This window comes from Vulpes vulpes, chromosome 10, assembly GCF_048418805.1.
Source record: "Vulpes vulpes isolate BD-2025 chromosome 10, VulVul3, whole genome shotgun sequence".
NCBI classification, from domain to species: domain Eukaryota; kingdom Metazoa; phylum Chordata; class Mammalia; order Carnivora; family Canidae; genus Vulpes; species Vulpes vulpes.
The window spans coordinates 1,290,152-1,310,377 of record NC_132789.1 but is presented as its reverse complement, the minus strand read 5'-3'; the positions used below and the strand labels follow the sequence as shown (position 1 = coordinate 1,310,377).

Below are 20,226 nucleotides of genomic sequence, written 5' to 3'. Positions count from 1 at the left end.
CGCGGGGTGGCCTCACTCACTCCCTCTGTGACCCCTCACTGAGCAGCCCACGGCCCCCCGCACAACCACCCAAGGTCTGCATGCCCGGCCACCTTACAGCGCCCTCCAGCCCCCAGATGAGGAAGCTGAGGCCCAGAGGGGTCCTGTGACCCCGGTCCATGCCCCAGGTGCCTCTGTGCCTCCATTCCTCTCCTGACCCCCGCAGGACCAGGGCAGGGCAGGTGCCTGCTCCGAGGAGGCAGTGTTTCTGGGAAATGCACAGATAGCCTGAGTGGCCCTTCTGCAAGCTGCACAGCCACCTGGGCTCCCAAGAGGGGTGACTGCACCCAGAGTGGTGTGCTTCCCTCATTGTCCTGCAGACCTCCACCCGGAGGAGGATCCAACGGTCCTCTGGGAGCCTCTGCTGGGGCTGGCAGGCCCGCGGGCAGGTTTGTGGGTACCTGGGGCTGAAACGCACCCTGGGCACCCACCCGCACCCTTAGGCTCTGACGGGTGGAGGGAAGAGATGCCAGGACATGTGCCTGGCAAGAACATTCTGCTTTTTAACTGGCGCTTCCCCTTCTGGGCGTGTCCAGGATCTCAGAGACGGGGGGGACAAAGGTCTGTCCAGCATCTGTTTCAAGGAGCTCGCAGACAAGCTTCCTGTAAATGCTTCATGTCCGGAACAGCTGGGCCTCACAGAGGAGAGGCCGGTTCCTCCCAGTTTAGCGATTCACCAGAACAGTCCGCTCATCCCAAGGGTGTCTGGAAGCTTCACTCCCTCTGTCTTGTGGAAGGCTCTGGAGGACGACTTTCCTTTGTGTTTTCAGGCAGCGGTTCCTCAGCCTGGGGGTGAGGAGGGGTGACTTCTACGGACACCGAGTAAAGTCCTTCTCACTTTCTTGCAAGGAGAATAATCTCCTCGGATCTTGGAAACGCATCTGGGCCCCCAGCACCATCCCATGTCCTCCCTATTCAGTATGGGGGCCTGGACCACACGCACCCCCACCGTCCTCCCCACGCTGTGGGATCCTGCAGCACACCTGCCCGGAGTGCAGGGAACCCCATGCACTTGACTCAACCCTCGGCTGGAATCGACCGACTAGTAAGTGTGCACTGGACCCTGTGGTGACACCGTGCCCCCCACCCCCACCCCCACCCCGGGAGTGGGCGCCAGGGTCACAAAACTGGTCTCCACGAGTGAGCAGATCCGTGTCTCTGGGAAGAGCTGAGCTGGAGGTGCTTCTCAAGCCTTCCGGTCCTCACTGCCCAGGTCCTGCACATACCAGCCTCACAGACCTCCAGCCTCGGGAACCAGGCGTCACACTGAACCTGGACATTCAGAGCCCGACACGATGCCCCGTGGCCGGCACTGCAGGCGGAGGCTCAGTCTGCACACGGATGCTCATTGCCTCCAGCTGGCGATCCTGGTAGATGCTATTGTCTAAGACAGAGACGAGGACCTGCACAGGTCGGAGCAGGACATCGCCTTGACTCGGATGCAATTTCTGTTCAGCCACTCGTTCCTGTGTCCTGCGGCGTCACCTGAACACCTGAGAGTCACAGGCGTGTGTGCCAAGAGCAGGGGTCACAGAGCAAGCGTGAGTTCAGTTGCGTTTCTCCCAGAGCTGGTCTGACTGAATGGGCACCACACACACACCGTGAGGACAGTGAGCGGAGGGGACCAGGTGTGGCCTGCAGGCTCGGGAGACGGAGGCCTGCCCCGAGGAGGCACCCGTAGAAAGGCAGGGGCACGCAGGTGATCTGGGATGTGAAGGCTGATGGGCGTTTGCTGGTGTGGCTGGGTCTGCACACAGTCCGCTTTCTTCTGGTAGCTGACCCTGCCTTTCCTTGGAGAGCCGTCTCCTGGATCGTTCCATGCGGTCAGAGGCTGGGGCCTCTGCTGAGCTAACATGGCTCTGCGACCCAGGCCCAGCTAACTGCATCACCAGATTCCCCTGCCAGAGTCTGACCTAGTGGGGGACGGACAGCACTGGGTGGAGCAGTGAGACTCAGCCCTCGATTTTTCACTCAAATGATGGAGAAAGAAGAGTGCTGAGCTTTCTAGAAGATGCACATGTTAGAGACACTGTGGTCCAGGAAGCTCCCTTGATAGCGCACAGGGAGAGCCTAAGCACAAATGCCGGAATCAGATTTGTGAGATGGAAAGGAAGACAAAACCTTGAGAGTGTCACGTGAGCCCCTGGATCGAGCCATGCCTGAAGCCATCGCCCTAGATGTTTTTGTTATAGGAGGCAGTAGATTCTAGCTTTTGCAACAGCTGCTTTGAGTTGTGTTTCCGCCACTTGAGACTGAGTTAAGACAAAAATAAATCTGCCTTATAGTTTTCAATGCCACGTCAGGGTCTGTTTGGGAATTGGGAGTTGGAAGAAACTCTCATACTAATAATGAAGTTTTAAAAACTTGCTCTGGATCAGCATTTCCCAGAGCTCTCAGTCATCCTGTATAAAGGGCCCTACGTTCAAACACAGCCTTGGGAGCTCTGGGCCGAGACGGGGAACCTCGTTCTCCGTTTTCCCGAGGACACTGGTTCGCTTAGAGGCTTTTGGAGCTCCTGTTTATGAATCTCCAACAGGGAGGGAGGGACACAGCACTTCGCACCCCAGCTGTCCTGGGCGTTTGTTTTGGAGGGATGCACTGGAAACTCCGCGTCCTCCACCTGCACACACACACACACACACACACACACACACACACACACGTGAATCCTGAGGTAAATCCCTCTGACTCCAAGTCTGTTTCTGAAAACAACCCACTCTGGCTGCTGGGAAGGTGACGCATCCTCGGGGCCTGTGTCCAATGGCTCCCAAGCACAGCACGTCTCTGTCTCCCCTGCAGGGAGGGCTCTGCAGTCCCAGCAAAGGGTCCTGAGCTGACATCCATCCGCAGCCACGTACATTGTGCAGAGCCTGGATCCTGGTGCAGAGCTGGTGCCTGAGCAGGTGCAATGAGGGCGGCGCACAGGTTCCTCTCCATGAGGACACTGGCATCCCTGACCCCGGTCCTGGGAGAACAGAACCCCGGGCTCCATCGAGTGGACACTCCGGGATCCTATGCACATATGCAGCCCAGCTACGGGTTCTGGAAATACTGTGAGTGACCCTGGGAGGGCTGAGACCTCCATGTCCAGCAAAGCAGAGGAGGGAGGATTAGCCAGCGTACATTCTTGATGAGTAGTGATGCCGGGCATTCACTGTCTAATGAGCCCGATTGCCTCTCTGGAGATGACCCGTGGGGAGACTTGCAGACATCTGGGCTTGGGGGCCAGTTGGGGAGGGACAGGGCCTCACGCCCTTTGCAGCTGCTTATCAGTCAGGGGACGCAGCCCTCCCTCCGGGTCAGCCTGTCTTACCTGCACCGTTTCCTAGAATCCATTCCCTCTGATTGCTCTGTCTAGAACGCCGTCTGCTCTTTGTGGTAGGGACAGTTTCTCACCTGTCCTACCTTGAGCAAAACCTTGGAATTGCAATGAAGGGGAAATGAGGAGCAGAGCCTCCTGGCAAGATGCTAAGATGTCTGGAGTGGAAGCCTCGCCCTTGTCTGAATAGCAGCCAGCCTTGTGCCGAGTCAGAGCGTCTGCTTCCTGGACACACTTTCCCAGCTCGACTGTGTATATGTGGAAAAACCCCCCATGCTAGGATCTGAGGACCATGTGTTTTCCCTTCTACCTTCCTACTGGTGGGTCTTCAGGGACTTGGGAGATAGTTTGTGTAAGGAGGAGGGACCAGATCACACTGTAGTGGCCTGTGTGTCTGGCAGGCAGTGGAGTGGTCCTCTTTGATCTGTGCTGTGGGGCCAGACTCTCTGGCTCGAATGCAGGCTCTGCTGCTCCGTGGCTTGATGGTGTTGGCCAAGTAAGTTTACCTCCACGAGGCTCAGTTGCCTCAGTTGTAAAATGGGGATGACAACAGTCCTTCCTGCGAGTGGTCACTGTGAGAACTGCATGAGGAATTTATCATTCCTGGCAAACAGCAAGCACTCAATGAGTGCACCTGGGAGGATAATGCAGTAGGAGGAAGATTATCATCAGATGTGCAGTATTCCAGGTGGTTAAGGTCTCCACTGAGTGTTGGTGAATAAGTGAGCTCACTCAACACGTGAGTGGTGGGAAGATGCAGTACATGAATGTGTGCAAACTTCGTAGCTCAGCTCCTTGTAAATGGAAGCGTCCAGGAGATTGCAACTGTTGAGAATGATGATGGTGGCGATGGTGATGGTAAAGATGATGGTGTGATGATGTATGACGGTCATGGTGACAGCGCTGATTAGCATGATGGTGATGACTGTTGATGGTGGTGGTGGTGATGATGGTGATGATGATGTGGGTGATGGTGTGGTGGTCACGGTGACAGTGATGATGAGGATGATGGTGATGATGGTGATGATGTGGTGATGATAATGATGGTGGTGATGACGGTGGTGGTGGTCAAGGTGACAGTGATGATGAGGACGATGGTGATGATGGTGATGATGATGATGGCGGTGGTGATGATGATGATTGTGTAGTTGATGGTGATGATGATGAACGTGGTCATCATGGTGACAACGATGGTGATGATGATGGTGATGTCATGATGATGTGAAGATGTGATGAATAAGAAGATGAAGAAGAATGAGGAGAATTCACTTGGTGCATCTTCAAGAAGTCACTCCATGTGGCATCCTGCTACTCACAGCTAGTCTTAGATATACTTACGCACATAATGAATATTTATCAGGGACTTTCTAAGAACTTGGGTCTTTGTTAGGAAGTTTTCCTGCAGAGAGGCTCCCATGTGTCCCAATAACTGAGGTACAAGGATATTTTCTGCAGTTTTGACAGAAGAGCAGAATTGGCCTCGACACTCATCAGTGGGAATGTGGTGGAGACAGGAAGGATCTTTCCCTGAATTCAATACTGGGGGCTCCCTCACCAGTTCTTCCCATGTCCCCCTCTATCCACCAGGGGCTTACTCCTGGGGCAGTGACAGAAGAGTATGTGTGAGCAGAGGGCAGTCCTACTGTCTGTGGTCTCTGAGGCAAGAGGCAGGAGCCCAAAACAAGGCTGAGTGTGTGTGTTCTTCAGAAGAAATGGTTCAGAGGTAGGATCATGAAGATGCAGGAAGCAGCTTGTAGGAAAAGCTGGGCCCCTGGGCCCCTGGGCCACCTGAGTCTCCTCTCAGGGCCACCCCAGACCTCCTGTGTGGCCTCAAGGAAGTGCCTAAGCCTCTCTGACCCTCCTTTCGCTCCCCATGGAAAGTGGCCACGGGTGCCTTCCTCACTAGGCTGTTCAGATGAAATGGGACAGAGTCGTGTGACATAAAATAAGATGCTCAATGTATGGAGCTAATTCACATAATTATCCTTACTCTTTTGAACCAATCCCAATATCCTGGCACCTCCTCACCTCCACTCACCACACACTTGCTAGCACAGGGCCTGGTGGCCGACGCAAAATCAATGCAAATTGTTCCCCTGGCACTAGAACCCGTGAGCTTCAGGTTGTCTGCAGGTCAGAGTAGGACCAGGGCTGGCTCTGCGGGGAGAGGCCTCGTGCCAGGCGCTCCCTGCAGCACAGTCTCCCTGGGCCCTGGGTCTGCCTCCAGCTCCTTCTGCATTAGACCCTGCCAGTTGAGAGGGCCTGACTGCCTCAGACTGTCCTTGCTTAGGTCCTTCGTTACCTCCAGCCCAGTCAGAATGAGAGAAGCGGTTTGGAGCCCTGATGAAATTAATTAAGGGAGATCTGACAGGAAGACGGACGTGGGGTCGGGACTGCGAGCAGCCAGCCGAGCAACGGGTGCAGAAACTCCTCTCAGGCCTGTTCCCAGGACTGTGTCGGGGACTTGAGTGCTCAGTTCCCCACAAGTGTGTCAGGACAGACCTGGGCTGTCAGGTCTTACCGTCATCCAGGAGAAACCAAATGTGGAGCGCTGAAATCTCCTGTGACGTCCTCTGCCAGCAGGTGCAGGCTGGACTGAGCCGACAGGTCACTGTCTGTGACCCTGTCCTACAGGCTGAGAAATGAGTGCCTCTCCCATAGAGACCAGAGGGAGGTGAGAGCTGGTGAGGCTCCCAGCTCAGGTCAACGATGCCTGTGTTGTCCGTGTATGTGTGAGCATGTGTGCGCACCTGGGTGTCCCCCTAAAGGGCCCCTGCAGAGCCAGCCAGGTGCCCAGGGAGGAAATAGCTGCATCTGCGTCATGTTCTCTTTTGGGGATTCTGCTCAGACTGAAGTTTTTCAGCTTTCCAAGTTTAGCTCCTTGCCCTGGGGAGTTCCAGCACGTTCTATTGATCAGCCGGTTCCCTCCTGAGCTGGACACCAATGCAGCATCACCCAATTTCCATCCTCCTGAGCCAGCTGAGGCTGAGCTGCAGTCACCCCGGGAGCTGTCATCAATGGGCCCCATGGAGAGCGGCGATGGGGGTGGACAGGACGCTGTGGGAGGCCCAAGGGCCGTGAGCACTTTGCTAGAAATCCTCAGGCTTCCACAGACCTTGCTTAGAGGGACATATATGGGGGTTCCTGGGGTCTCCACCAAGAAAGTGACAGTCTGGATTCATGAAAATGGCAAACCCCAGAGGTGATTATTCATTGCCATCTGCGAGTGCACAGCATATCTCCTGAATGCACATGTATTTAAGTTATGGGTTTTGGAAATCATCCTGTCATTATATACTAGCATGGTTTGGTTTGCAAACTACTGGGGTGCTAGGTCTGACCCTCAAAACAGCTTTGCTTGGACTCCAGTTCTGAAACTGTTTTTGTTTTTGTATTTTTTTTTTTTTGTATTTTTCTTGCTTTCAGGTGGGTCAAGTTTGCCCCCACTCCTCACCACACCCAGCTGTTTCACAGGCCTACGTGTCCTGTCTAGTATCAGAGGACATGTCCTTTTGCAACCCCTATTAAGCGTTTTTGGGGAAATAATCATTGAGAAGAAGTAAAGAGTCTTGGTTTTCATAATTATGCCCACCCTGGTCATCATATAACTGTCCTAATCCGCGTTGTAATCCTTGCCTTGTCAGGAACAGATCTATTGCAAATAGGAAGATTCAGATTATGACAAAAGTTATGAAGCATTAAAGGAACAAGGTACTGCAGGGCATGGCAGAGGCCTTGTGTCCACCAGTATCTCCCCTTCTTCTTTTCAGAATCAGACACCCAACGTCTGATGTTAGCCGACCCATCTCTCACCAGAGACTACATTTTCCAGAATGCCTTGCAGAGAATACATTTCCCAGCACTTGTGAGGCTACACTTCTCAGCATCCCTTGTAGAGACCACCTTTCTTGGTATGCCTTGCAGAGATGACCTTTTCCAACATCCTTGTGGAAGCCACACTTCCTCTAATCCCTTGTGGAGACCACCTTCCAACATTCCTTGTGGAGACCACCCTTCCAGCCTTCCTGAAGAGTCCACACTTCCTTACATCCCTGGCAGCCGTGAGTGGTCCTGCCTATGGGCTCGGCCTATACAGCAAAGGCATCCTGACCCGAGACACCCCCAGCTCATTCTATCCTGGGAACCACCTTGCCTTCCTGACTCAGGTGGATGTGGCTCTGGGAACCAGCTTTAGGCAGCTCTGAGGGGTCCCCAGGTTGAGGCATACTCCCTCCTGAGTATGGCCCATCACCTCCGTTGTTTCTGTTGGCTACTGCCATGCTCATGTTTGCTCATTTTTTGCCTATCTCCTCACTACACTGTAAGGACCTTCAGAGCAGGGGTGCCAACTGAGTCTTCCCCAGGCATTCCAGAATTTAATAAATTTAATAAATAAATAAATATCTGTTGAATGAACAAATGAATTGAACAATTCAAAAGATTGAGTGAGTCCTCATGATGGCTCGACTATGTTCTGCACATGCTGAGGACACAAAGATGGAGAAGGTGGAGTTTGCCCTCGGGGGGTGTGGCCAAAGCACAGCCACAGTGTGAGCGGGAAAGAAGCCAATAAAGAGTCTTCCCTTCCAGAGCAAATGACACCGGTCAAGTCAATGGCCACCAGATGATGTCCAGGATGTGGAACCCATGGGACAAGGGGATGGACTTGAGAGCCAAGGTCTCAGGGGGTCAGGAATGGATCCTGGTCAGCAGGCTGGAGGGACGTGGTGCTTGCACCTGGACCATCACCCCAGAGCTCATGTGGCAGGAAACAGGTGACGTTGGAGGATAAGAAGGCATAGACAAGTGTTGCCACGTGTCAGCTCCACACAACACATCAGGCACTGTCAGGGATCCCTTATGGCAAATGCAAGAACTCTAGGTGTCACCTACACAGCCTAACCCTCGGGCGGGAAACAGGACCTCATCTCACCAGAACTCCTCAGTGTGGACAAGAGCAAAGTTAAATAAACCAAGAGGTCTTTGCCACCATTGTCCGATGTTCCCTTCCTACTCTCCCCCAGGGTGCCAAGAAGAATGACAGATAAAGACATAGCCACCTACCCCCTTCTACCCCATCCCATCTCCACATGTCCCATCCCACTTGCCACATCCTCACCCACCTGCCCCCCTCCCATCCCCAAAAATGGAATAGAAGGGAAGAAACAAATTACCAATGGCCTGGCCAGAACCCTGGGTCCCCCTGTGCCTGGGGTCTATTATGGTGGTTTTAGTACTACACCTTTTTTTAGTTTAAAACTGAGAGGGTCAGAGTTACATAGGCACACGGGGATGATGAAGGAGGCAGACCAGGTCCTGAGTCCCAGAGACCCACCTGCTTTCCCATGGAAGAAGAAGGGAAGTGGCAACGCTGGGAACTCAGGCTCCAGGGCCTCAGGGCGCTGTGGACACTTGCAGAGCCATCGTCCTGCATGCCTGGGAGACGCAGGGTGTGTGAATGCATGATCACCAGTCACCAGGGCTTGTGCCCAGGCTCGAGGATGACCAGAAAGGATGGGAGTGGGATGGGAAGATGGGAAGGAGGGAATTTTAAAAAGAAGGAAAGGAAGAACGGGAAGAAAACTGGAAGACTGAACCCCAGGATACTCCAGTTTCTCTTCCAGTAACTTGCACGACCTGCCCATTCGCGGGTACAAACGTGTGCCTGGTGTGTGTTTCCCGAAGTGCTACTGGAATGGAGGCTGGAGGTGGAGGGTCATCTCCCAGGGCCTGACGGAAACAGTGCTGGCAGATGCCAGACGCCAGACAGGGCCATCGGGCAATCACTGGCCTCTCGCCTCCTTTGAGGACACCTTGCCTGGGAGCCCCTCAGGGCCACTGTGGACAGGTGCACCCTCCTGCCCAGCCGCGAAACCCCTGCAGCCCACACACAGGCACCTGCTCCTGCCCCTGCTTTGCACTTTCTAGAAGAAAACAGCAGATGAAGGAAGCCCAGTTTCCTCAGAAACACCTCAAACTCCAAACCCTTGTCTCTGCATCATCCTCTGTCGGGATGTCTGGTTTCCAAGGCAACCACATGAAATCACCACACACTTCTTTCACTTTTTATTTCTTGAGACTTTATTAAATATTCCTCTGCCTTTTATTTCAAGACCACCCCCAAGACGGAGGCATCCGAACAACTTCTCCAGGTGTTTCCTGCTGAAGGAAGTGGCCATGGAAGCACATGCCTGTCTCCGGCCATCTGTCCAGGCCGGGCACACAGGTGAGGCTGGAGCCTATTGCTGGCCACAGTGTCCTGGGGGACAGGGTCAGCCGCCACATCTGTGCTGCCCACACTCATCCTGAAACTCACTTTTGCCTTTATAGCCCCAACCCCTGGTTCCCAGTCGTATCTCCCTCCATGGGGACTTCCTGCCAGCCTCGGGCTAACGTGTCCTTCTTGGGGTATTTAACCATATTTAACCACAAAGGACTTGTCATGGTGAACTATGGATGGAACATTCCCTGACCCGTGCTGCTGGGGGTGTAGGAGCCAGGAAAGAGGCACTCGTGCAACCCTCCAGTGACTGCTATGGAAACACCAGAGACTGGGCACTCACTAATAGCACACACTGATCTCTCGCAGTTCCAGAAGCTGGGAGTCCCAGGTGGAGGGGCCGGCGGTTCAGTGCCTGGTGAGCCCCGCTTCATGGTTCATAGATGCGGGCTTTGTGCTGTGCCCTCAAGCGGGGAAGAGGGACAGAGCCCAAGGTCTCTTTTATGAGAACATTAATTCCCAGGACTTCCCCCGCAAAGGCCTCATCTTCTAAGACCATCACATTGAAGGTGAGGATTTAAACATGAATTTTAGGAGGGCTCGAACTTTCAGACCATGGCAACCGATTTTTTGTTTTTTCTTGGCTGCAATAATTTTTCTTTACCCCTGCAAACGTCTCTGTGACATAATTTGTTATGGCCTTCCGTATCCGGTGATGTATTCACCTCCTTCTTCCAAATTCGGCATGTTGGTATAGTAAGAGGAGACAGTAATCTGTCCGACAAGGATCGTGGAAGGAGGATGCACAGACACCGAAGGTCCGTCATCGATAGCACAGTGGTCCTTGCACACATGTCCTCCGGACTTCATCCTCTTGGGGGGTTTGTCCTAATTTACGAGGCTCCGTGTTCCATTTGGCCTCTCAGTGTTTTTGATATTGATTCTGTTTTCATCATGTTGCTCAGTAGTTTCTCCATAGGGCGCCTGTACACAGCTGGCAAACCAGTTAGAAATAAAAACCATTTAGGAGCACGTGCTGGTGCCATTAGAGCCTTTCACAAAGTGCTGGGAACAAACAGCACACAACGCATGTACGGCATCGCTCAAAATGAGGCTGATACCGAGAGCTGGGAACAGTCACAGCTGTCGGGAACCGAGTGGCCACGGCAGGCATGGGAGGGCAGCGGCCTAGCTCTGCCCGGGTCTCGGCGGGAGCACAGCCCCAAGCCTCCCCCAGCTCAGGGTCTGTGATGCTGGCCGTGGGGGGAAGGACCTGGTGATGCTCTGGCTACACTGGTGCCTGGGACCCCGAAGGACTCAGGTGATGGGTCCTCCGAGAAGCTTTGGGGGCTCAGCAGAGAAACACAATCATGTCATGTTGCCCTGAAGGAGGCACAAAGGGGAAGAATGTCTTCCCCCCTGAGGTGTCCTGCCTGCCATGGGCTCAGGAGGCCTTTCCTTCCAGCGCCTGGGGGCCAACATTTCTGAAGGGGGGTTCATCTATGGATGGTGCATCTCATGGCGCTACGGTGGGGAGGTGGCCACACTGGGGGAGTGGGGGCAGCGAGCTCTCTGCCCCTGACTTTGGCAAACCACGTCCCGGGTTACCCATCTCTCCGACCGGGTTGTAGGACCCCTGCTAGTTACCCCTTCTTAATGAGGATGGAAGGACCCCACGGGGAGCTGAGGAGTCCTGCTGACCACCGAGAGCAGTGCTGAGACTGACACACACGCACCCCCCTCTGCAGTGAGCCCTGGACCTCCTGCACCTCCATCCCTGGGACTTGCCTCTTTCAGGGCAACATGCCCCCCTGCTTCACTTTTTCCAGTTTGTACCAGAGTCCACAGCTTAGGCCTGAGGAGGCCTGACTGGCACACATTCATGCTCTTGGCAGACTTCCTCCTGCAGGTGACTTGGAAAGAGAGCCACACTGACTGGCCCTTGCTGGGAAAGTGCCAGAGATGCTTCCCGTGATGGCCTCAGTGGACCCCCAGCTCCCTGATGTTGCCCCATATCACAGACGAGGAGACACGGGCTGGAGGGGATTGAAATTCTTGCCTGACATCCCCCAGCCCCCAGTCCAGCCCGAGCTGCCTGTTGGCACGGAGGGAGCACACAGCCCAGGGAGACCTGTGAGTTTTATCATGGGATGAGTCACTTGGCGTATTTAGTTGCATATTTAGTTTCTGTGCTTCATCTCATTGAATGTGTTTCATTCATATTTCATCCATCTGTTACTTAGACAACTACAAATTCACCTCTACATGTGGCGATGGCTTAGACTCTGGGGTGGTTAGTACTGAACAGAAGATGCTGTGAACGGGGGCCTGACCAGGATCGCCTGGCAGCAGCCGGCAAGAAGCTCTACTCCTGTCTCCATGAAGACTTGAGTCTGGCCACAGCCACAGAAGTGAGGGTCCAGTGGCCACTTCAAGGCTTACAAACAAACAACAAGCAAACAAACAAACGAGCAAACAAAAACATCTTTTCTCTTTGATCCACAGCAACCGGGTTTCAGTCCTTTGCAACTAGATCCCTGCCTTGTGAAAATATCTTCTCCACACTCCTTAGCACATCCTCTCCACCACCCGTTACCGTGGCCACGTGCCCACGATAATGAGTGAGGCCCATGAAGAATAGAGGGGACAGGCAGCTGGTGGCAGGAGCTCGCCCAAGTTTCACGTGTCACCATTTGACCCTTGCGCTTTCAGCTCTTGCAGGCTTCCCGGTGCTTCCAGGATGCTAGATGACCAGGTATTAAACTCAGAGGGGAGACTCTGTCCAGGGCTGACTTGACTCCTGTGCACTAGGAGCAACCTGGGGAAAGAAGCAAAACATCACAAAGCTGTGCTCTCAGAAATTCAGCTCGCTCTGGGAAGGCTCGGCTTTGCCCGCGTACTTCACAGGGAATAGAGGGATGACAAAGTCCCTCCTCCTACACAGACTCACACAGTTATAATAGTTTAATATTTTATTTCTGTTTTTAGAAAAAAAAGTGGACTACCTCAGGGCCTGCTGATTGAGCTAATTAGCATTAGGGGTAGGAATTTGGCTACTTGGTGACTTCTGTGTAGCAAAGAACAGAAAAACAAAGCTTCCAAATTGGCCACTGGATTTCTCCAACTCAAATAAATGAAAAGAAATGTGCATCAGATTATTCTAGAGTTATCCTCGGAAGAATCACTGGATTTCATTTCCAACAGGAGAGGGAGAGGGAGTAAGGGAGACATGATTTCCCGACTCAGACCCAAAACTTTCCGGACAAGGGAAGCCAGATACGAAGGTTGAATGAAACTTGGCCTTTCCTGGGAAGGTTCTTCTACTCAGCACTGTCGTCCGAGAGGGGATTCATTGGCATTTACACCCAGCACAGCAGAGAAGAGGATGGTGTTTCTGGTTGTTTCCTCCTTCTGCACCAGAGGACAGCCCTGTCTTATTCCCAACCAACAAGCCTCTCCTGGACAAGCGAGCGGCCAGACCAGGGGCTGTCAGGTTTTCTGGGAGGCCAGGCTCTGCCTGGTGGGCAAGTGAATGGAGCCATGAACACCTCCCTCCCCAGGGCTGCGGAGCACCTCCTGGGCTCCAGACCCCGAGAGGAAGCCCCCGGCAGCACCTGCTCTGGAGCTGGCCCTCAGGGAAACAGGAAGGGGCCAACCCGCGGCAGGCCCTCCTCTGAGCATCAGTGGCCCGGGCGCAGGGGGCTCCCCCGCAGGCTCTGCCCACGCTTCTCTTCCCCCTGAATCATGACACGATGGTTCAAAGCTGCACCGTGTGGGCTCCGCCCAGCAGCCCCCAGCTCCCCGGGAGCTAGGACCTAGAACACGTTATGCCCCACCCCCCGGCATTATTCTGAGGGGACCCGACTGGAATCCCGAGTGCTTTGCATCCAGAAGACACGGGGCCTCATCAAAGGACCACCCCCAGCTGCTGAACCTGTGTGGGGACCAGTGAGGGCAAACTGAGCTCAAGGCAGACTCAAGACTCCATCCCGGCAGGTGTCCTCCGAGCCTGCCCCAGCAGGGAAGACGCAGCCACAGGCGCTCCAGCTCCGCTGCTCCCACATGCCCCAGGGCCCCCTGCTGCCCAGCGCAGGTGCTCTAGGACGCTGGCCTGCCCTGGCACTGCCCTTCCCCTGGGCCTGGCACAGGGCCTGGCACACAGCGGGCGCTCAGCGAGTCCCCGGGTGACCGACACATGGATCCCCTCCCCTGGGATCCTGAGGGGAGGTCACAGGGACCGGCAAGGGTGGCTCTTCCCACAGGCACTTGGCACCAAGCTTGTCCCGTGCGCCCCTCTTGGCGGGCCCTTTACCCGGTTGCCTCCCATTTGCTGGGTAGGTGGTGCCGCTATGTATACGTGATGGTCCCAAGTGTGCGGGAACGTTCCAGCAGCTTCCGTGACTAATAACGGTGCCGTGTCAGCGAGCGCGGCCGCACTCGGGGCTCACAACGGTCTCCTGCGCAGACACAGCCTCGAGGCTTTCCAGGCCTTCCGAGGCTTCACTCCGCATCTTGCGTTCACGGACCAGTGGCCTGAAAAGCAATTAGCTGTGCTGTCCCTGAGGCCTGGGGAGCTCCCGGTGGCTGCTGGATTCGCGAAAGTCATCCCACGCACCCGCCGGAGCTCTGCCCTCTGGCCCGAGCGCCCTGGGTTCCTGCCCTCGCCTTCCCTTCGGCCTCTGCAGTAACCCCTTGGTGCCAACCGTTCCCGCATGGCACCGCGGCCACACACCATGTCCCCCAGCTCAGTGTGAAGGCCATGCCCCGGGCCCGGGGCCGCTCGCTCACCACAGGCCCCTGCACCAGCGAGTCCCCACGAGAGAGGCTGTTGAGTGAGGGGTGGTGGGTGAGCGGGGGGTGGGCGCTTCAACTGCCACCACAGTCCGCTGCTTCTCTCCCGGTGGGACCCACACGGGTCACCTGGGAGCTGGTCAAAGACAAGGGCCTGGGTCTCCCTGAGAGTCTGGGCTCGGACGTGGGACCTGCAACACAGACCAGGCCTTCTAGAGGCTTCCAGCCTGACGCCAGGTGGGGACCCCCCAGGTCAGCCTCCCCCGCCAACTCGACAGAAGAGAACAGGGGTGTGCCCAGCTGGAGAGCCGGATCCTGCTCCACCTCCTGCGGGCCTGGCTCCCCGCAAACGGCTCAGTACTGTCCAAGGCCCAGGAGCATTTTCCCACTCCCCTCCCTGTCCGCATCCCGATCCTCAATCAGGATCCAGAGAGGACAAGGAGGATGCTGCTGCTTCTGGACCCTGGAGGATTCGTCTCCACCTGATGGTTGTGAAGAGCCCATGAGAACACAAAACATCTCCAGGAAGAGGCTCTCAGGGACTCACGCGGGGGACGAACTTGTGTCCACGAGGCTGTTTCCTCATCAGTGCTGGGGGGCTGCGGGGGGACCGGCAGTCTCAGGACCGGGCCCGGAAACTGCCGCATCCACTGGGCTCAGGGTTCCTTCAGAGCAGGCCTGCTGTGCCGCTCCAGCATGTGGCCCAGGGAGGACACGGGGAGGATCTGGGCGCAGGAGGGACTGGTGTGACTACCCCAAGGCCAGGGTGGGCAGAGTGCCCACAAGGAGAACGGAGCACTCCCCCCAAGCCAGCTCTCCACCTGCTGTCTCCTGGCTCAGGGGTGCACAAGCAGACCCAGACACACACGTGCACACACACCCCAGCACATGCACACACACGCATGCACCCACACCCATGAACGCATGGGTGCGCCCAGTGACATTTGCACACGCGTATGCGCACAGGCACACGCATGGCCGAGCAGGAAACACCACCAGCTCCCTGCCATGTGCGTAACCCTGTGTGAGAGGACTTTCTCCTGTCGCTGCCTTGTTCCACATCTGCCACCTGCCCAAACCTCGCAGAAGCCCGCCCCCTGGGTGCTGACCGTCTCTGGGTCCTGGGCAGGAATCCGCCCTCAAACATCTGGACAGCTGCAGAGCTCACCATCCCGGAGACCTCCGATCATCTGCCTCTGAGACGGGGCTCCCCACGGTCACCCAGAACTCATCAGGTCACATCTTCAGACATTCAGGAGCCTGCTTTTCCCAAAATTGGAAGATTTGCAGCCATAGTACATGTCCTCGTCCTTTTCAGAAAAAGGAGGGCTCAGTGGGATGTTCCGGAACCTTCTGTGACACAGACCTGGGGGCAGCTGATGCTGGCGATAAGGCTGGCCGGGCCCCGGGGAGGGCTGTAATGACCTAAGGAAGCTCTGGGGGCGCGTGGGGCACAGTTACAATGTGTGACCTAGTGGCTCCTCCTTGGGGAGCTCCAGGCCACGCTCACAGCAACCGACAGTTGGGCCAGCCTGTCGCCGGTCACACAGTCACTCAATCAACTGTCACTATCGGGTCAATGCCTTGCTGCCCGTTTGACCCTGGGTGTGTCTGGTGAGGACATGCAGGGTGGGGTGGAGTGCGGCCCCAACGGGACGTGGTGCCCACAGAGCTCTGCTGTCCAGATCCCGGGGAGAGCAGGCAGGGGGTTCTGGAGAGGCAGCTGGGTCCTGGGGTCTGCGGCCTCCTGGGCTCCCTGGGGAGCACTAGAGGGGCCCCTCCCGGGGAGGACGAGCTCGCCTGGGGATCGGGGCTGTCGCCCTGCCAGGCAGACTGCTCAGAACCGCAGTCCCCTGTGGGATCTGGGTGGAAGAGCATCTGCACCCACCCTGCATCCCGAGTGTCCCCAGCAGTGCGCCTACAGCTCGCCCACCAGCAGGGTCCACTCTTCCCTGATGGACTCCTCTGCCCTGGTGGGCTGAGAGAGGAGCCCCTGGTGTGCGCCATGGGAAACCCTGGGTCAGCAACGCAGGTCCCTGCCTGGGAGGAGGGGCTGGGGCTCCCAGCGGGTCTGGCCCATTCCCAGGCCCTCCTCAGGCCCCCAGGGTCTGCCGGCTCCTGGCCTGGGCCACAGGGAAGGCCCCGGGTCGCTGGAGGGGAGGGGGCTGCAGCTGGACTTCCCTGTGAAAGGTCCTCAGAGAGCCACACAAGGCGGCCTTGTTGGGAACAGCCTCCCCCGCTGGGGTTTCCTCCCACAGAAGCAGGAAGGGTGACCCCAGGACCCGGTCCCGTGCCCTGCACCGCGTGGGGCCACTGCCGGTCTATTTCTAGCTCCAGGCCCGGTTCCCCCCGACACTGGGGCACTGAATGAAGCTCTTTGCAGCAGGATCCGCCCTCCCTGTGGCCCTCCTGCAGCTGTCCCCTCGCTAAGGGAACACATAGGTCATCGACCTCAGGGGGCACAGCTGTGAGGGTGGACGTGGCCAAGGCCTCAGCACCAATGAAGAGGCTCCCTGGGGAACCGGGGGCAGGATGCCCTTCCCCTACAACCTTCCGTGGCTCCCCGTGGCCCCTCCTTCCTCGAGGTCGTCCCTGGCATACACACTGTCGGTGCCCCCACCTCCCTCTGTCCCCTGGTGAGGCCAGGAGCCCACCACAGGCAGGGTCAGGGCACCGCGGTCTGAACCCGGGCTCCCCCAGCAAGACTGGACAGAGTCCACTCAGCAGAGATGGGCGCAGGGGTGCACGCAGTGACACCTGGCCCCAGGCCTGAGGTGAGCACCGCATGCCCTCCCCGCTGGAAGGTGCTGGTCAAGGAGCCTGGCCCTGGGGAGGTGGGGGGTGTCCACGGCCCTGATGGGTCCGATCAGTGTGGGGCCGGAGCGGGTGGGTCCACCAGGCTTCTCTGGCCTTAGTTTCCCTGCCTGTGAGGTGGGACTGGGAATCCCAGCAGAGAGCCTCAGGGGCTGCTCTGGGGTCAGTCGGGGCAGTGACCACGGGGGCCCACCAAGACCCCGCCGGCACGGGGTGGCCCAGAGCGCCCCGGGCTTCTCGCCAGGGTCAGTATGGGTCAGGACAGAGGTTCTCTCTGCAGACTGAGACCCCCCACCTCCAGCTGGGGACCGCGGTGCTCACAGACCGTCCAGCTGCTGCCGGCCTCAGGCTCAGTGTGGGATCAAAGCTGCTCAGACTTGGGTAGTACAGGGTCGATGCAGGAGGTAGGTGCTCACGCAGCTGGGGGGCGGCTGAAGGAGGGGCGCAAATGAGCCCCCATCATGACGCAGGGTCACCGCAGACCTGACCCCCCTCATCCCCCTCCTCTGAAGACTGGGATCAGACGCAGACCCTCTTACACCAGGGGGTGGGTGCCACCTTCTCCCCCGTGCCCACCAGCACCTGCTCCGAGAGCTTCTCTGTGTCCTGTCCACCTGCTGTGACGAGGCCCCTGAGGCAGAGCCCACGGCACCTCTGCCTTCACTGGGCAGGCCTGCTGGGCCCCTCCTCACGACAGGCTGAACAGGGCTTTTCCCCTCGGACCCTCTGCACACCCCGAGCTTGGGGGCCACTGAGGTCGGGCTGGAGGGGCCTCTCCCTGGAGGACATGACCAGTGGTGAAGGGGGCCTTGGCTGGGAGTGGCAAAGGTAGGGGCAGGAAGTTTGTGGGGCTCAGACTCCAGCATGGTGTCTGCAGGGCTGGGGCAGAGCCAGCTCAGAGCAGCAGGACCCTTAATGAGTCATGAGAAATGTTCCAAAGCCCCTAGAGATTTCAGGGACCAGGTGTCTGCCTGATGGGGAGTGGGTCCTATGTCACACCGGTGGGCTTGTGAGCCAGCAGAATGAAAAGAAAAAAGAAAAGAAAAGAAAAGAAAAGAAAAGAAAAGAAAAGAAAAGAAAAGAAAAGAAAAAGAAAAAACAGAACAGGCCCAGGCCCAAAGGGGAAGTAATGAGAACCTCAGGATGGTGCAGCTTCAGGCAGTTTGATCCAGTAGCTCAAGCCCTGGCAGCAGGGCCTGACCTCTCTATCTCATGGGTCACGTTTCCTGTGCCCACGTCGTCCCAGACCAGCATCTCCTCGGTGTCACGTCCACCGAGACAAATTCTCTTCTCCAAGGGATGCAGCCACCTGCCACCGCTGCATCCATCACCCTGTCCTGGGAACGGAAGGTTCTGGTCTGCAGAGGCTGAGCACCTGGGGTGGGGGTGCCATCAGCCCTACCCAGACCACCCGGACAGCGTGGGGAGAGGCCCCATGGACACCAGGTGCTGTTACCTGAGGAAGAAGGACCCAGCTCGCTCAGCTGCCCTCCAGGGTCCCCGGGAGCTGTCACACTGGGTGTCTAAATTCGTCCCCAGAAATGGGGCTGCCACCTCTTAGCTCCCAAGACTCCAGCGACTTTCTCTCCTCGGGGGCCTGCAGGTTCCTAATGAAGGAGATGCCAGGACAAGGGGGCAAGGCCAGACCTCATGGACGCCCGCCCTGGGGGGCAGAGCTGAGCAGCCTTCACGCACCTGCAAGGACCCTGTCCCGTCACCCTCCGGGCTGCCCGTGCGCTTTGTGCAGGTCACCTGGGCTGTCATCTGAGTGACCGCTCTGCTCACCAGTGGCAGCAGGACAGACACAGCCCCAAGGACCCTTGGAAGTGAGGAGACTCCCCTGTAACGAGCTGCTTCCGGCCAAAGCTGTGCTGCTGGCGAGACCCCCAAGTGCGGCAGGAGGGGAGGGCTAACTGGTGTGGGAGCAGCCCAAAGTCTGGGAATCGACCCTGTTTCTGAGTCTGGGTTTTGTGCCGGTAATTAATGGGATGGAAGCTGTTAGACTTTATGAGGAAACCGGAGATAACGCAGGTTCGCTGGATCTCGGGAAGATTAAGTTCACTTATCTGGTTCAGAGCTGCCAGGAGCATCAGCAGCGCCGCTGTTTCCAGGGAGGAGCAGGGCGGAGGTGCAGTGCCTGGGAGCAGCCTGTGCTCCTGTCTCCTGCCTGCAGCTCGCTGAGGGGCGGGGGCTCGGCAGCGGGGGACCCCAGCTCCCCAGGGCCCTGTGGCCCCAGGCGGGCCCAAGCCTCAGTCTCCCCGTGGTGCGGGGATGAGGACAGCGCCCGCCCTCCTGGGGGGTGTAGGGGTCCCGGGGGAGGTGATACCTGGGAAGCCCCTGCCCCTCCCAGGGAGCAGGAAGGACCTGGTCCTCGGCTGCCCCCAGCACCTCCCTGGGTGCTGGCTGCCCTGGGCGGGGCCTGCACCTCCACGGAGCCCGCCCGCCCCTCCCTGTCACCCCCCAGCCCCCCAGGTCCTCCGTGCCCCTGTTAGCTCCCCCCTCTCCTAGACTCCGTCTCTGCCCGCCCCTCCCGCGGACCCAGTACTTGATTTCAAATGCAAACACCCTGCTGCTGATCTACTTCTGGGTCTGGCAAATATGGACTTTCTCATAGAAACTGTGACTTCCCTGTCCTCAGTGACCCCCCTTGAACCCCAGCCGCGGGAGGAGGTGGCAGGACCACCTGCTCTTCCTCCCCTCCTGTCCTCTGAGCCCTCCTTCTGCCTCCCCTGCTCCGGCGGTCTCTGGTGCTCCAGGCTCCTCAGCCACTGCTCCCCGTCCTCCCTGACTGTACGGGAGGCGCTGAAATAAATTCTGCGTCCTAAAAGCCCCGAGTGGTAGAACATTCTCCCCGATGGAGTCACAATCACAGTCCCGTGGACGCATCTTCAAAACAACAGAAGTAGATGAAATATTCGTATAATGTGTGCATTTATATCGTGCATAAATCGTATAAGAAGTACAGAGCACGGATGTGACCGCGTGTAGAGCGCATGAGGTCCTGACACACGTGATGTAGGTATTTACATCCCCGAGGGTTTAG

At 57.1% G+C, this 20,226-nt stretch overlaps 2 long non-coding RNA genes across 2 annotated transcripts; both read left to right on the top strand.

Annotated features, from left to right (window-relative positions):
* The first annotated feature begins 2,902 nt into the window (after positions 1 to 2,902).
* Positions 2,903 to 10,610, top strand: LOC140594128 (uncharacterized). The gene is made up of 2 exons (XR_011994620.1): positions 2,903 to 3,092; positions 7,129 to 10,610. It is a non-coding gene; the product is annotated as an uncharacterized lncRNA (long non-coding RNA).
* Positions 10,611 to 17,004: 6,394 nt separating this feature from the next.
* On the top strand, positions 17,005 to 20,012 carry LOC140594127 (uncharacterized). Its single transcript, XR_011994619.1, has 2 exons — positions 17,005 to 17,587; positions 18,787 to 20,012. It is a non-coding gene; the product is annotated as an uncharacterized lncRNA (long non-coding RNA).
* Positions 20,013 to 20,226: the final 214 nt, after the last annotated feature.